This window comes from Silene latifolia, chromosome Y, assembly GCF_048544455.1.
Source record: "Silene latifolia isolate original U9 population chromosome Y, ASM4854445v1, whole genome shotgun sequence".
NCBI classification, from domain to species: domain Eukaryota; kingdom Viridiplantae; phylum Streptophyta; class Magnoliopsida; order Caryophyllales; family Caryophyllaceae; genus Silene; species Silene latifolia.
The window spans coordinates 313661889-313675326 of NC_133538.1; positions in this window are offsets into that span (position 1 = coordinate 313661889).

Genomic DNA, 13438 nt, shown 5'->3' on the forward strand with positions numbered 1-13438 from the left:
GTAGCATTTCACATCCCTGTGAAAGTTCTTAAAAGAATTCAAACTAGCACCGATGTTTTCAAACCCATTAACATGTTCCTTCGAATTTTGTACGTCTTCGTAGCTCCTATCTTCAAATTGTTGATTAATGACAATCTTTTAGATTTACAGATTTCATTCATCAAAAACATTATTAAAACAGATACAAATATATCGGTTCAAAAAAGGAAATAGTTGTTTTAACAATAAAAAATGTAATTGTAGACGCAAAAAGTGTAATTTTAGATGACAAAAGTGTAATGCTAACAAAATTAAGTGTAATTTTAATCAAGAAAAGTGTAATTCCAATCAACTCACCTTGAATTATAAAGGATTATCATTTTGTGATAGTCATTATGTTGCATGACAACTTTTGAAACTCTCTATCTCTTGTCTTTGATAGAGAAAACAGATACAAATGTATAAGTTCAAAAAAAGAAAAGTGTTCTTTTAACAAGAAAAAATGTAATTGTAGACGCAAGATGTGTCATTTTAGTTGACAAAAGTGTAATTCTAACAAATTACTGTGAAATTATAACATAAACAAGTGTAATTTCAATCAAGACAAGTGTTATTTTAATTAACTCACCCTTGAATTATAAAGGATTATCATTTTGTGATAGTCTCTTATGTTGCATGCCAACTTTTGGAACTCTCTATCTCTCGGGCGATACGAGTTCATGGTTGTGCCCACCGTGGAATCATCAATTCGTAATTCCCCCTTCATCAAGAACAACCTAATCCTCGCTTTGCAACCAACACGCCCTTTTGTGTCTCCTACCCGAGTCCTGGCCGCCACTACACTCCAATTGTCCCTTCTGTTTGAACCCCTCCCGGTTGCAAACCAACAGTTTAGATTTGATCTCCCCTCCACGCCATCTCTTAGTTGTGTACTTACGCACATCAAAACCACAAGCAACAAAGATAAATTCTATAAAATGTCACTTGCTTCCTCTATTTCAGAATTCTCGACCAACATACTGGGTGAACTTAGCTTCAACATCTTTGCAAAATTCTTCTTCGTTCGGCTTTTGCTTTCCATTGTGCTCAATATTATCTGACAATAGCGTAATAATTATCAATTGTTTTCATAACAACTTAAAGTAACCCCTATATTTGTTCAAATTATATATTTCTTAAAATTAGACTTTTCGTTGTTATAATTACACTTTTGCCTGTTAGAATTATACTTTCTACTATTAGAATTATAGTTTATAAAGTTGCAGCTTTTCTGTTACAATCAACCCTTTGGTTGTTAAAATTACACTTTTCTTTCTTACAATTATACTTGTTTCTATTAGAATTACATTTTGAAAACTGTCAGAAATTGTCTTTTGCAATCACACTTTTGCCATTAAAATTACAGGTCAATCTGTTAGAATTATACTTTTTATTATTACAATTATAGTTTATAAAGTTGCAGCTTTTCTGTTACAATCAACCCTTTGGTTGTTAAAATTACACTTTTCTTTCTTACAATTATACTTGTTTCTATTAGAATTACATTTTGAAAACTTACAGAAATTGTCTTTTGCAATCACACTTTTGCCTGTTAAAATTACAGGTCAATGCTAGAATTATACTTTTTATTATTACAATTATAGTTTATAAAGTTGCAGCTTTTGTGTTACAATCAACCCTTTGGTTGTTAAAATTACACTTTTGTATGTTACAATTATACTTGTAATTATTACAATTACAGTTTGAATACTGACATATTTTGTCTCTTACAATAACACTTTTACCTGTTAAAATTATACTTTCATCACATATAATTACAGTTTTATAAGTTATACTTACGATATTGACAATTTAGATACAAATATTACACTTTTGAAATTCAATTCTACCATACTAATTACAATAATACTTTGGTGGCTTACATTCACACCTTTTGCAGTTAAGATTACAATTTCATCGAATTCACTGTTATAAATTTCAAGCCTGACACTATGATGTTGAACTTATTATTCCCAGAGTTTAACTTCCATCATGGAGAAGTTTAACAGATTTTACATAATAAAATACAAGCTTCAAAAACAACCTAAAATACACTTCCTCGTCATATTTAAAGAACTGTTAATATCTAACCTAATGTTTTCATAACAATATCAGATATTAAGGACTCAAAACAATATTATATATAAACTAACATGAAGAAAATAAAAAAAAAACAATCCAATCATTACCATGGCCAAATGGAACCATTTGCAAATCCGTCATTTTTTACGTTGGACGTTGGTCTTGTTGTTTGTTTCTCAGCTTCGAGGATAATAATGGAAGATGCTCAAGGATAATAATGGAAGATGATCAAGGAAGCTGATAAAGGAAGATGGGAAATGAAGAAAGTAGGATTCCCTCTCAATTTTCGCCTGTCTTATGAGTATTTTTATTTTCAAATTGTGTTTTGGTGGAGTATGTCTAAGAAATGTGTTGAGGAAGGTTGTTGAGTGATTATGCATGTGTTTGTGTGTGCACAGTGGGTAATAGCAAGTTGTACTGACAAAGCCCTTCTCTCTCCTGCTCACCCTATTTCCTTTTTTTTTTTCACGCCTATAATGGGCTTAAACTAGGCAAATCTCCACTCTCCATTCTTCTAATCCAAGGGCCCTAATAAAGACTTAGGGACTCAAAAGATATTAAGGACTTAGAAGAACTTATCACTATATATATATATATATATATATATATATATATATATATATATATATATATATATATATATATAGTGATAAGATCATTTGAGTCCATCTCTTACACTTGAGTCCATAAGTCCTCCTTAGAGCCTTTGGATGAGGGAGATGGAGGGCTGAGATTGTAAGCAAAAAAAAGGAGATTAATGTCCAATTAAACACTCTCCCTCTCTACTTTACTAATCCATATTAATTAAAAATTAATCCACTATATAAAATTTATTTTTCCACCCACATCTCTCACATCTCACACAATTATCATCCTCTCATCTCTCTAAAACCCAAATAAATCAAAACCAAAAAAAAAAAAAAAAATCCCCACCCACCATCTTCATCGTCCCCTCCTCCCTGCTCTTCACTCCCACCAGCCGACACCCCATACCCGCCTGCCACCACCCTTCTCTTTCCTCTACCTTCTCCGGCCTCCCTACCAACCACCGCAGCGTTCCCACCACAGCCCTACAACCACCACCACCACCCTCATCTCTCTCTTCTTTCTCGCATGAACCACCACCGCCACCCATAAACAATCACAAACCCCAGATCTGCCGCCCTTGCACCTCCCCCATGCCTAGTCCTCCGTCCTCTTTCTGCCGACCACCCCGACAACCACTCACTGTCACCCTTTCCTCTGACCCACCCACGACCACCCATCCTACCACCACCACTACCACTACCCTACACCTACAACAAAACCCAACCACCTAAATCTGAAAAAAAAAAATCCAACCACCAAAACCCAGCCACCCTACACCCGCAACAAAAAAACGACACAACTGCCACTACATCTTATTTTCGCGAGTGGTGCTGCTTTTTTTTTTTTTTTTTTTTTTTGTGAATTTAGTTTGTAGATCTTGAACAAATGAAGATGAAGTTTAAAAATCTGCGTATGTTGGTGTTTATGTCGGATAATTCCGAATCTAATTTTTAAAACACTTTTTTTTTCGGCTCTATTTTCGAAAAACGTGTTTTTTTTCTAGATCTATTTTTTGTGTGTGGTTGTCGTGATTGTGTTTATGGGGCGCGGGTAGTGGAGGAGCTGGTGGGTGGTTGTGGTTTGCGTGGTGGTTGCGTGTGACGGTTGTGGTGGCTCGGGTTTTGATGGGGATGTTAAATGTTGATGATGGTGTTTTGTTTTGTTTTTATTTATTTAGTTTTTCCTTTTTTTTGCTGTGTTTTGTTTTTAGTTTCAAATATCGTCTTGTTTTTTTTAATCCCGTCTTGTTTAAATTGATTATGTTATCTATTTTTTTAAGATCTCGTTTTTATGTGTAGCATTATTTTTTTTCAGATTTTCTTTACAAATTTCGTTTTTTTAAAAGGTACTTTTATTTTAATTTTAGATCTATAAATATTGGTGGTAGATCTATAAATATTGGTGGTGTCCGGGTGTTGTTTACATTTTTCTCCATTAAAATTAGACTTTTATTCATTAGAATTACACTTTTTTGGCTAAAATTACACTTTTTGTATCATTTCTTTGGTATATCTTCAACAAATGAAGATAAATACTAAAATGAGTATATTGGTGTTAAAATTACAATTTTCTGTTAAAATTACAATTTTCTCCATTAAAATTACACTTTTTGTTGTTAGAATTACACTTTTTTCTGCTAGAATAACACTTTTTTAGGCTAAAATTACACTTTTTGTTTTTAGAATTACACTTTTTTCTGTTAGAATTACACTTTTTTCTTTTAGAATTACACTTTTCTTCATTAAAATTACACTTTTTTCTGTTAAAATTACACTTTTTTTTGTTAGAATTACACTTTTTTCTGTTAGAATTACACTTTTCTTCATTAAAATTACACTTTTTGTATCATTTCTTTGGTATATCTTCAACAAATGAAGATAAATACTAAAATGAATATATTGGTGTTAAAATTACAATTTTCTGTTAAAATTACAATTTTCTCCATTAAAATTACACTTTTTGTTGTTAGAATTACACTTTTTTTTCGCTATAATAACACTTTTTTAGGCTAAAATTACACTTTTTGTTTTTAGAATTACACTTTTTTCTCATTAGAATTACACTTTTTCTTTTAGAATTACACTTTTCTTCATTAAAATTACACTTTTTTCTGTTAAAATTACACTTTTCTTCATTAAAATTACACTTTTTTCTGTTAAAATTACACTTTTTGTTGTTAGAATTTCATTTTTTGTTGTTAGAATTACACTTTTTTCTGTTAGAATTACATTTACCTCTATTGGACTAATGTTACACTCTTAATGGACTTGGTCATATTCTCATATTCTCATTGGACTAATGTTACACTCTCAATGGACTATGGACTGTGGACTGAAATTATACTTTTCTGGACTAAAATTACACTTTTCTGGACTAAAATTACATTCTCCTTGACTAAAAATAACAATCTCATTGGACTGAAATTACACTTACTTGGACTAAAATAACACTTTTTGTCATTAAAATAACACTCGTAAAATGCTAAAGTTCAATAACTTGTGATAAAATGACAAAAATTCAAAATATTATTCGTTAAAATCACTCGAAAAAATTGAAGTTAAACTTGTAAAACGCTAAATTCTCGAAAATATTCCTTAAAATTACACTTTTTCTTGTTAGAATTACACTCGTAAAATCCTAAAATGTCGAAAACTTGTCTCGGAAAAAAAAAAAAAAAAAAAAACAAAGCAAAAAAACTTGTCTCGAAAAAAAAAAAAACGAAATAGGAAAAATGTTAACAAAATTTTCATAAACTTTGAAGTATTTTGTCATATGGTGTTAATTGTGTATGATAATGAATTAGTGAATGTATTATTAAAACTAGAGAGAGAAGTGAATTCATTAGTGTTAAGTGTGTTTTTTTGCTTTCAATCTCAACCTTCCACCATGCATGATCCAAGGGTTGTGGGAGGGACTTATGGACTCAAAAAAAAAAAGGGACTTAGAAGAACTTTGCTCTATATATATATATATATATATATATATATATATATATATATATATATATATATATATATATATATATAGGCAAGTTCAAATGAGTCCACCTAAATATTTGAGTCCCTAAGTCCTAATCTAAGCCATTAGATCTTCTAAGATTGATGGTTGAGATTTGAAACTTCTAAACAATTTTTGGAATGAAACTTTAATGTTTTACAAGTGAAACTTTAATCTGTGAATGTAACTTTAATTCTTTACGATTGTAACTTTAATTTTTTAATGACATTTTGTAAATAAAAATTCAAATTTATGAATTTTTGAATATAACTTTAATGTTTTACGAGTGAAACTTTAATGCTTAAAAGTGTAACTTTAATTTTTTTAGGTCATTTTTAATATAAAAATTTGAATTTATGAAATAATGTAATTATACTAATTTTTATTTAATTCAACAGGTTTTTACCGTAACTTTAATGATATGCGAGTGAAACTTTAATGCCTAAAGATGAAACTTTAATTTTTTTTAGGCCATTTCTAACAAAAATATTTGAATTTATTAATTTCACTGATTTATGAACGTAACTTTAATGTTTTACGAGTGTAACTTTAATTTTTTTAGGTCATTTTTAATATAAAAATTTGATTTTAATTGTTACTAATATTTATTTAATTTTCACTGTTTTTTGAATGAAACTTTGATGTTAAATGAGTGAAACTTTAATGGTGAAGTGTGAAATAAGTCTGTATTTACGTAATATTGTACATTTTTTGTAATTTCTCTAATTTACGATTGGAACTTTAATGGTTACGAGTGAAACTTTAATGATATACGAGTGAAATTTTAATGACATACGAGTGAAACTTTAATAGTTGAAGATGTAACTTTATTAAATATGATTTGTTTGACTTTAATCCATCCACCGTTATTGTCACCGCCAAACACCACCAACACGGACCACGACCACGAACAGCCACCCCACCACCACTACCAAACGACATAAATCTTTAAAAAAAAAAAAAAAAAAAGAACACGACCACGACCTATCACAAACAGCCACCCCACCACCACTACCAAACGACAGATTTGAAAAAAAAAAGGAAAAGGAGAGGCGGCAGCCCTCACCACGACCTGCCACCAACACCAAAAAAAAAAAGATAAGTGAGAGAGGCGGCAGATTTGAACAACCGCCAACCCTACCACGATCCCCCTACCTGACCTACCACCAACACCCACCCCAACCACCAACACCTCACGACATAGATCTAAAACACCAATACCCACCGCATCTTCAACAATAACTTTTTCAAATCTGAAAGAAAAAAAAAAAAAAAGAAGGGATAGAGGCGGCGTGGCAGCGACAACAACCAAAACGACACCGAACAAAAAAAAGCAGAGAAGAGGCGGCGAGGGTGGCGTGAGAGGCGGTGGAGGCGGCAGAACTTGCTCGTGGTGAATGACGGTGGTTATGGGGTAAGGGTGGCGGCGTCGGGTTGGGTGCAGCAGTAGTGTTGTCGGGGTTGGTGAGATGGGAGTATGGGACGGAGGGAGAAAGGGAGGAAGAGAGGGAAAGGGAGGAAGAGAGAGAAGTTGCAGGAAATGAAATGAAAAGAATTAGGGTTTGGGTGTTTTATATAGGGCTTTTATTTTAAGATTCAATCTTAGCCCTTAATTTTGTTCTAATCTAATGGCTTAGATTAGGACTTATGGACTCATCTAAGGATGGTGGACTCACTTGAACCCATTTCTATATATATATATATATATATATATAGAGAGAGAGAGAGAGAGAGAGGAAGGATCAACTAAGGCCATTTATATATTTGAGTTCATAAGTCCTATTGTGAGTCATTGGATGGAGGGAGATGGATGGCCAAGATCAACCTCCAAAAGTGTGTTTATGGACTAATATCACTAATTCTCTCCTCCTTCACTAATCCTTCTAATTAATCACTAATTCACTATAACTTCTTTTCCTCTCATCCACTTCTCTCACATATCACACAACTCATCTTCTCTCTAAAACCCCAAAAAATAAAAGGGTTATTTCATGGGAATAATCCAAACTATGACCCCTCTTCTCATATTAATCCAACTTAAAGTTTAACCGAGAAAAATCCGAACTTTGGCATCATTTAACTTGTACTAAACTTATCCCATAATTGACCTGATATCACATGTTTTCCAACAGGTGACTTTTTTTTCTGGTTCCTTTTTTTCCAATTGTTTGTCAATCTTCATCTTCCTAAATTAGTAACTTTCCCCAAATTAAAAACAAAACCCAGATTTTATTAAAATCCATAAAAATCCTAATCAAATAATACAACCATCTTCAACCAACAATAATTTGTAGCAATTGATTGGTCTGACAACCAAACATCATTGTCCCCCTAATTTTATTTCAAAACCATGGATCTTCTTTCTCCTGAATATTATTCTTCTTCTGGGATTTATTTATTCTTTTTCCTTCTTCATTATCATTCTCCATCCCTTCACCCCCTTACCTCCTTTCTCTAGGGGTGTTCAAAACCGGTTCAGTTACGGTTCATGTTTAGGTTCCCGAGTACACAAAACAAAACAGCGATAATTCTATCATAAAATACACAATGGGCCATTAAGTTTATGCATCTACTCACTGGAATGTGACTTCAATTAAAAACTAGAAAGTAAAACATTGCTATCTCAAACGCATCATACAACTTCAAACTCACCATACAACATTGATTTCAACCCATACAAACATTATTACAGATCTTAGGATTTGAAAAAGCTATAAATTAATGAAGTAAATATCCCAGATTTCACCATAGCGTACAAAGGAATCAATTATGTAGTCGGTGATGTCGAACGCCGTCAAAGAGGCAGACTTGATGAACAGCGGCAAAGAGACGTCGGAGGGAGTCGAACGGCGGTGTCAGAGAGGCGACGGAAGGATATGAGCGCCAGAAAATATGTGACGAAAGAGTGAGATGAGATTTAGGGTGAGTTGTTGAAGTATAAAGCAGAAGAATGAACATGTGAGTTAATAAATTGAGGTGTTTGGTGTTTGGTGAAGAGGATGAAGGGAAGGGGTTAAAAAGGTTATTATTGTTTTTAATGATTTTTATTTTTGTAAGTGTGACCTGATAAACAAGTAGTCGGTTACCTGGAGTATTGTGAGAAGAACGAGTGTATGGGGCAGATTAATATGGGTTAAAACATAGGTTAGATTAATATGAGAAGAAGAGGTATAGATTGGATTATTTACATGAAATAACCCAAAATAAAAACCCAAAAAATCCAAATAAATAAAAAACCCAAAACCCAAATAAATAAATAAAACCCAAAAAATCCAATTAAATCAAAAAACCCAAATAAATCATTCATTCTTCTCTTCCTCATTCACCACCACCCACCACTATCCCACCCGACACCAACTCACCACCCACCACCGCCGCCACCACACCGCCGCCACCGCACCGCCGCCACCTTTTTTTTTTTCGCCTCGTATTTTTTTTTTTTTCGTTTGGTGTTTATTTTCATGTTTTGAGTTGTTTTTTCCATTCATTTTTTGTTGTTCTCTTTTATTTTCTTTTATTTTGTTACTTCTCGTTTTTTATTCATTTTCTCAAATCTCTTCTTGTTATACTTTTTTTTTTTAAGATTTCGGGTTTTAAATCTCGTTTTTTTTTTATGAGATACTTTTTTTTCATCTAAGATTTACTAAAATATTTTTCATAAAATTTGTTGTTTTAATCTTAGCCATATAAAAATTCTTATAATTTGTTGATTTTAATCTTATAATTGACTAAAGTTATACAAAAATGGACTAAAGTTATACAAAAAAAGTATGAAGTTATACAAAAATTGACTAAAGTTATACAAAGAATGGACTAAAATTATACAAAAATGGACTAAAGTTATACAAAAAAAGTATGAAGTTATACAAAAATTGACTAAAGTTATACAAAGAATGGACTAAAGTTATACAAAAATGGACTAAAGTTATACAAAAAAAGTATGAAGTTATACAAAAATTGACTAAAGTTATACAAAGAATGGACTAAAGTTATACAAAAATGGATTAAAGTTATACAAAAAAAGTATGAAGTTATACAAAAATTGACTAAAGTTATACAAAAATTGACTAAAGTTATACAAAGAATGGACTAAAGTTATACAAAAATGGACTAAAGTTATACAAAAATGGTCTAAAGTTATACAAATATGGACTAAAGTTATACAAATAAGGACTAAAGTTATACAAAAATGAACCAAAGTTATACAAAAATGAACCAAAGTTATACAGAAATGGACTAAAGTTATACAAAAATGGTCTAAAGTTATACAAATATGGGCTAAAGTTATACAAATAAGGACTAAAGTTATACAAAAATGGACCAAAGTTATACAAAAATGAACCAAAGTTATATAAAAATAGACCAAAGTTATACAAAAAAAGACTAAAGTTATACAAAAATTGGACTAAAGTTATACAAAAAATTGGACTAAAGTTATACGAAAATGAACCAAAGTTATACAAAAATGAACCAAAGTTATACAAAAATGGACTAAAGTTATACAAATATGGATTAAAGTTATACAAATATGGACTAACTTTAGTCCATTTTTTGTATAACTTTGGTGCATTTTTGTATAACTCTGGTCTATTTTTGTATAACTTTGGTTCATTTTTGTATAACTTTGGTTCATTTTTGTATAACTTTAGTCCATTGTTGTATAACTTTAGTCCAATTTTTGTATAACTTTAGTCCTTTTTTGTATAACTTTGGTCTATTTTTGTATAACTTCAGTCCTTTTTTGTATAACTTTAGTCCATTTTTGTATAACTTTAGTCCTTATTTGAATAACTTTCGTCCTTATTTGTATAACTTCAATCATTTTTTGTATAATTGTAGTCCAAATTTGTATAACTTTAGTCCAAAATTATATAACTTTAGTCCTTATTTGTATAACTTTAGTCCTTATTTGTATAACTTCAGTCCAAATTTGTGTAATTTTAGTCCAAAATTGTATAACTTTATTCCATAAGAGTACAACTTCAGTCCAAAATTGTATAACTTTAGTCCAAAATTGTATAACTTTAATGCACGCAGTGTATAACTTTAATAGACAAGATGTATAACTTTAATGCACCCAGTGTATAACTTTAATGTTTTAAGTGTATAACTTTAGTCGTAAATAGTATAACTTTTATAAAAACCAAATAAATATGAAAAATCGTAATTAAACAACAAATATTAAATCTGAAAAAAAATTAAATAATAACAAAAACCAAAAAAACTCATAATAACAAAAACAAAAAACCAAATAACAATAATAAAACCAAAAAACCAACAACCCAACCCAACCCAACCCGAAATCTGAAATAAACCAAATAACAATAAAAAAAACCAAAATTAAATATCGTGTGTATAACTCTAATGCACGCAGTGTATAACTTTAATAGACAAGATGTATAACTTTAGTCCAAAAAATCAAATAACAATAACAACCAAATAAAAAAATAAAAAATAAAAACAAAAACAAAAAACAAAAACAAAACAAAAAACCAAATAACAATCACAAAAAACATAAAATATAAAACCAAAGGAAAAAACCAAAAACAATCTAACAAAAAACATAAAACCAAAGGAAAATTTAAAAAAAAAAAAAAAAGACGCAAAAAAAGAACAAAATAAAGGAAAAAGGAAGAGCAGGAGGTGCGGGGGTTAGAAAAAGGAGAAAGGAGAAAGGAACAACCAATTGATTTGTTTCTAAAAAAAAGACGCAAAAACAACTCTACTGTGGTTTTCTAACAATCCGGCCAAAACCAAAAACAACACACAAAAAATTCGAAAAAATCGACCAACAACCAATACTCAGATCTGGAAAAAACGATAAAAAATTGAGAGAAATAAGAGGTGCAGGAGGAAAAAAGGAGAAAGGAAGAGCAGGGAGGTGCGGTTGTGGCCGGAGGTGCGGTTGTTGTCGAAGTCGGTGTTGTTGTTTGTTGGTGTTGTGACGGGGGGACGGTTGTGGCGGGAGGTGCGGAGGTGGTTGCCGGATCGTGAGGTGGTGGGTGGTGAGGAGGATGTTGGTGGTGGTGACGGATCTGAAGAAGAGGAGAAGAGGAGATGGCGGCATCAGGGGTAGGAGGTGCGTGGGGTCGACGGCAGGAGGGAAAGAGATAGTGGTGGTGTGTGGCGGTGTTGAGGGAGGAAGGGATGGTCAGTGGCAGGAGGAGGTGGTGGTGGTGAGGTCGTTGCCGGCGGGAGGAAGAAGGCGGGAGGAAGAAGACGAGGAACAATTTTTTTTGTTTGAATTTCTGATTTTGGTTTTTAGGTTTTTTTTGTTTTGGGTTTTGGATTTTATTTTGTTTTGGGAGAGAAGGAGTGAATGAGAGAGAAGTGAGGGGGTGAATTATGAGGAAGTGAGAAGGGAGAATTAGAAGGAGGATGGAGTTATACAAATTAGGATGGAGTTGTACATGGATTAAGAAGGGAGATTAGGGAGGGAGATTTATGGTCATCCATTGAGATGTAATCTCATCCCTCCATCCCTTCCATCCAAAGGCCCTTATAAGGACTTAGGGACTCAATGGATGTAAGGGCCTTATAAGAATCATATATATATATATATATATATATATATATATATATATATATATATATATATATATATATATATATATATATACCGTTTATTCCGGATTCGAGCTGGTTAGGATCATTACGACGGTATTTATAGCATTTCACTTTTTAATACACTTCGTATCGTTTATGAATTTTAAATTGACAATTCACTTATTTTTCGTGTTTCTCATCACTATATTTTGATTTGAGCAATAAAAAATAAAATCGTAAAAAGTCATAAAATGAGTATTTTATTAATGATGTTGTTCCGGGTGTAATTCCAGAGCAGTATTGTTTACCACGCAAGCTTGGTGAATGGATGTCCTTCCTTGCCTTGACTCTTCCTCTCGGTCTCTCCTGAAACGATGAACAAACTGAGGGCTCGGCTTTGCACCGAGCATACTCACTCCGACGCTCAAGTCAGTGAACTTAAAGGGATTAAGTTGTATGTTACTTGACAAAGTATATTGTAGAGAGATAAGGGAGTTTATACCAGATGAATAGTAAGTTTTAGGTTAGATTGTGGATCCTTTTCTCGTTGAGAGAAGTGGAGTATTTATAGACTTTCACCTTTTGTCACGTAGTGGCCAAGTGTTTAGCAGGTGGAAAGACTGTTCTACCCTCGGCCGAGGGACCCATGGCAGGCCGGCTGACTCCATGCCGAGGGGTTTTGGATGTGAGTACGCGGATGTGTCTCCCACCGATTGATTGACCACCGAGACCCAGTGACAGCCGACAGCAGTTTTTAGCATTAAGTCATCCAAGGTGTTGAATTGCTGTGGATATCTTTGACCTTGCTCAATATGTTGACTCGGTCAGCGGGTGCAGAATATGCCCCTTCAGATGTTATATTAGATATTTTTTTTACTAATAACATTTTTTTTTTGCGAACTTCTCATCATTAAAAGTTAATGAATTTCATCATATAATTATTTAAACAAAAAAAAAGAATTTTTTATCATATAGGGATGCATTATTGTTTGTTTTTTTAATAACTGTAATCTTTAATGTGAAGTTATGCTTTCATAAGGATTTAATTCTAACATACAATAATAAACAAATTGGCTTTTGAAATGTATTGGAATGAATTCAGTTCATTCAAATGTTTGGTTGGAACATTTTGAAATGATGAATTCTAACTTCATTCCAACCTTTTAGGAATCTCGATCATACCCACCTCTCCCCCTAAGTTTCCAAC